Here is a 5,479-nt window from a genome sequence, read left to right on the forward strand (position 1 = left end):
TCTGGTGGGGGCGTGCGGGAAGTGCCCGCGGCCTTGGGCAGCAGCTCAGTGGGAGCAGGCGAGGAGGGGGGGGGGCAGAGAAGCAGTGGCGAGCGCAGCTGCCGCGACAAGCAGCATGCGAGGAGGGGCGAATGGGGGTAGGGCGCGGGGCAGCTACGGCGCGATCGACGGCAGGCTGGAGCAGGCGTGGCCCGGTGGCCACCGCAGCGGGCTGTAGTAGCCGCGGGGGAGGGGAACAACGGCAAGCATGGCCATGTGCGAACGACGATCACAGGGGAACGGCCGGGTGGCGGATTGATTTGGGGTACAGTCGGCGACCTACGGCACTGGATTCGAAAGGAAGGAGAGGAGAATCCCCAGAGGGCTCACCGGGGAGTCCGTTGGTGAGCGTGATGCGGTTCGGGGATGGACGGAGCAGCAAGACGACGGGGCGGCAGTGGCGGTTGCCGACGGAGGGGATCGACGAATGCGGCGTCTTCTTGGCGTTCCAGTTTGAGGCAGTCCATGTCGAGGTCGAGGACGATGGCCTACGTCTTCTGGACAAGGTAGAGTGGCGAGGGGAGCACGGTGGCTACGCTGGCGGCAAATCCATGGCGACGGCTATGCTCGGATTCGCGTGGGAGAGAAGAGAAGCGACATGGGGAGGGAATGAATGGCGCTAGGGTTAGCTGGGGGGGGGGGGCTCGGGGTGCCTTGTAGATGTCGGGGATGCGGCGGATTGCCGGCACGTGGCCGATCCGCGGCGTGGACGGGCGCACGTCGGCTGAGGGAGTTCTGGATAAGGGGGTATCCGGATAGCCGGACTGTATACATCGTCCGGACTAATGAAGCGTGAAGATACAAGACTGAAGACTTCGGCCCGTGTCCGGATGGGACTCTCCTTGGCGTGGAAGGCAAGCTTGGCGATCCGGATATTGTGTTCCCTTCCTTGTAACCGACTCCATGTAAACCCTAGCCCTCTCCGGTGTCTATATAAACCGGAGAGGATGGTCCTTAGAAGGCCGATCACATTTACAATCATACCATCATAGGCTAGCTCTTAGGGTTTAGCCTCTACAATCTCGTGGTAGATCTACTCGTGTACTACCCATATCTTCAATATTAATCAAGCAGGAAGTAGGGTTTTACCTCCATCGAGAGGGTCCGAACCTGGGTAAACATCTGTGTCCCTTGCTTCCTGTTACCATCAGCCTTGATGCACAGATCGAGACCCCCTACCCGAGATCCGCCGGTTTTGACACCGACATTGGTGCTTTCATTGAGAGTTCCTCTGTGTCGTCGCCGCAAGGCTCGATGGCTCGTCTCGTCGTCAAGGACCACATCACCTCGGGGGGAGCTCTGGCTGTAGGCCAAACTCTCTGACTTGGCGGCTTTATCATGGCCGCCCCATCGGCGGTATAGCCGACGATGGCCTCTCGGGTCATCAGTCGCGTCAGTTCGGAACTCGCAGAACAGATAGATCTGATGGAGCTCTTCTCCCTTAATGAGCTCTTGGATCGCATCGCCGCTCTGGGAGTCGCTATAGACTATGACCGGGTCGGGCTTAAACCCGACCAAAGGGACATTAGATCCCCGCCGGCCACCCATGAGATAGCGGTAGTGGAGGAACCACACACGAACCCCCCCCCCCCTCGACTTTGAGGACGAACTATGTCCGGATCACCGAACTCCTTGAGCCGAATACCTGCTCAAAGGAAGACATGACCCAAGTCCTGGACTTAGAACCAAGCATTGGGCCGAAGAAATTGGGCCGTACTCCGGATCCCGAGCTTTCAGGCTCGGAACCTCCCACGCCCCTGGGTGTTAGATCGGATCGGAATCCGGATTCAGCCAACAACACCCACCAGGACATAAACCATCTCTTCCGCATCAGGAAAGAGCCCAAGAGACCATACATCACTACTGGGCCAGATTCCTCCTTGCGCTTAACAAGGTCCATGACTGCCGCGAGGAGGATGTAGTCTTACTCTACTGCAAAAACTGCACGGACAAAGGACTCCTTAATGCTATAAGACGTCGTGACATAGTACACTTCGCGGATTTGGCAATCATAGTACAGAAGTACTGTGCTAGGGAAAGCGCCTGGAAAACCCAAACAGAATTTTGGGACAGTACGGCTCTCACCAAGACCTTTCTCCGAACTAAACGGGTGAACTCTCGTAAGTCGGCCGACCCTGTCCCCAAGAAGCCAAAACACACCCCAGTGCAGGGAACCGTATTGGAAGAATGGCTCAATGGACCATGTAAACTCCACAGCACTCCGGACACGACACCAACTCATAGCCTTAGAGCATGTTGGATACTCCGGCAGGTTGCAAAAAGTGGCGAGGATCTTCTTGCAAACCATAAAGCGGAACAATATCCCACCAACGAACACAATGCGGTGTTGACAGTCTTCGAGACTTTCGCCTCAAACAATAGGCGCAAGCGAGCTCATCGAAGCTCCGCCGAAATTTGCCATGTGGCAAAGATAAACCCCTGGAACGACACTGCTATAACTTTCAATGCCAGTGACGAACCCCGATCCCAGACTGTCCGGGCACCGGCCGCTCTGGTCCTTAGCCCAATCGTGGATGGCTTCCGGCTCACTAAAGTACTCATGGATGACGGAAGCGGATTAAACATGATCTATGAAGAAATGATCAATAAGATGGAAATTGATAAAGGCCGCATTGAGCAAAGCGGCACCACCTTCAGGGGAATCATCCCTAGCCGGGAAGCACGGTGTGCGGGAAAAATCACACTCGATGTGGTATTCGGCACCCCAGAGAATTACAGGTCCGAAGAAATCACATTCCAAGTGGCTCCTTTCAGCAGCGGATACCACACCCTTCTAGGGCGGGACGCGTTTGCAAGCTTTCAAGCTATACCCCATTACGGGTACATGAAGCTTAAAATGCCCGGACCCAATGGAATCATCACTCTAGTTAGTGATCCGGACGTCGCACTCCGCGCCGAAAACAAAACCGCGGCACTAGCCTTGGAGGCATTATCCTTAGCCCTAGCAGCAGAAGAATTAACAACACTGCGCGCCACCGTGGACAGGGATGACGTGATACTCGACAAGCGACCCAAGTCCACCTCATTTAAACCCGCAGATGAGATAGTCAAATTCCAAGTCCATCCAACGGACCCCACGAAGACAGCTTCCATCAGGACACAGTTGAGCCCCGCTATCGACGCTGCACTGCGAGACTTCTTACGCGAGAATTGGGACATTTTCGCCTGGCACCCATCTGACATGCCGAGCATCCCGCGTGGATTGGCCGAACATAGCCTCAACATACTAAAGGGATACAAACCTGTTAAACAGACCCTAAGGCGGTTTTCTGAGCCCAAACGACAAGCCATAGGGGAAGAACTAGTGAAGCTACTTGAGGCCGGATTCATCAGAGATATCAAGCATCCGGATTGGCTGGCGAACTTGGTAATGGTACCAAAGAAGGACAAATCCTGGCGCATGTGCGTCGACTTCAAAGACCTCAACAAGGCTTGCCCCAAGGATCCCTTTCCCCTCCCTCGCATCGATCAAATCATCGACGCCACAGCAGGACATGACTCGCTGTGTTTCCTTGACGCATACTCTGGATACCATCAAATAAAGATGGCAGAGTCCAACCAAGCAGCAACAGCCTTCATAACGCCATATGGCCCCTTCTGCTTCAACAATATGCCTTTCGGGCTTAAGAATGCCGGCGCAACCTATCAACGCATGATTCAAACATGCCTGGAAGAGCAAATCGGCAAAACAATGGAAGAATACGTGGACGACGTAGTCATAAAAACAAGACACGTCGAAACCCTAATAGATGACTTGAGGCTTACGTTCGACAACCTCCAAACATACAACATCAAGCTGAATCTGGAAAAATGCGTTTTCGGCGTTCCCTCCGGAAAATTGCTGGGCTTCATCGTTTCCAGTAGAGGAATTGAAGCCAATCCGACAAAAAATCGAGCTTTGTCGCAATTGGCTATACCGACAGACCTCAAACACATCCAGAAACTAGCTGGATGCGTGGCTGCTTTGAGCCGTTTTATCTCCAGGTTAGGAGAAAAGGCGCTACCTCTTTACCGCCTTCTCCTGCGCACTGAACACTTTGTGTGGACGGATGCAGCCGCGGCCGGACTCGATGAAATAAAGACCTTATTGGCCAATAATCCAGTCCTAACAATGCCAAATATCGGCGAACCTATGCTGCTGTACATAGCTGCAACACATCAAGTGGTAAGCGCAGTGCTTGTCGTCGAACGAGAGGGTGACGGATACAAATTATCGCTCCAAAAGCCGGTTTATTACGTATCCACGGTCCTCACCCCATGCAAATCTCGATACCCACACTATCAAAAAATAGCATACGCGGTCTTCATGGCATCCCGGAAGCTGTGACACTACTTTCAAGAGTGTTCGATCACAGTAGCCTCCGAAGTACCACTCAATGACATAATAAATAACCACGACGCTACGGGCCGGATTGCTAAATGGGCTATCGAGCTCCTTCCGTTCGACATAATATACAAACCACGGCGGGCCATCAAGTCGCAAGTACTGGCGGACTTCGTCGCCGAATGGACGGAAGCCGAACTCCCTAAAGAGTACGGTGCGTACTCCAACTGGATCATGCACTTCGACGGCTCTAAAATGCTAGCCGGATTGGGAGCAGGTTTAGTCCTGACGTCTCCCACCGGAGACACGGTCCAGTACGTCCTCCAAACATTATACACAGACTCCAACAATGCAGCTGAATATGAGGCTCTGTTGCATGGTCTTAGGATGGCAGTCTCTATGGGCATCCAACGCCAGGAAGTGCATGGGGATTCGAACCTCGCAATATCACAAATAAACGGAGACTTTGATGCCAAGGATTCGAAAATGGCGGCCTGCCGTAACGCCATCCTCGAAATGTCAGCTCGGTTCGAGGGGCTCGAATTCCACCATGTGGCTCGAGAAAACAATCAAGCGACGGATGTCCTCGCCCGCATCGGCGCTAAACGCGACCCTGTCCCACCTAACATATTCCTGGAAAGGTTGTTCAAGCCATCCGTAGTATGGGAAGGGGAGTCCGGCAGTACTAGCACGGATCCGAACACACCCCCGGATTCCGAATTGTCAGACATAATCGAAGGCTCTACCACCGAAATAACATCTTCAGCCCACTAAATCATGGTTGTCCTCGCACCATGGACTGAGCCTTTCTTGGCCTACCTAAATAGGCAGGAGCTCCTCGAAGACCAAAATGAAGCACGCTGCATCGTCCGGCGTTCTAAAGCTTACAAAGTCCATGAAGGGGAACTCTATAAGAAAAGTGCGACCAGAGTGCTCCAAAGGTGCATCTCCGAAGAGGAAGGGAGGCAGCTCTTGGCTGAAATCCACGCCAGACTGGGCGGACACCACGCCGCGGCTCGAGCACTAGTCAGCAAGGCCTTCCGTATAGGGTTCTACTGGCCGACGGCCCGAGCAGACGCACAGGACCTTGTCCAA

This window comes from Triticum aestivum, chromosome 7B (genome assembly GCF_018294505.1).
Source record: "Triticum aestivum cultivar Chinese Spring chromosome 7B, IWGSC CS RefSeq v2.1, whole genome shotgun sequence".
Classification (NCBI taxonomy): domain Eukaryota; kingdom Viridiplantae; phylum Streptophyta; class Magnoliopsida; order Poales; family Poaceae; genus Triticum; species Triticum aestivum.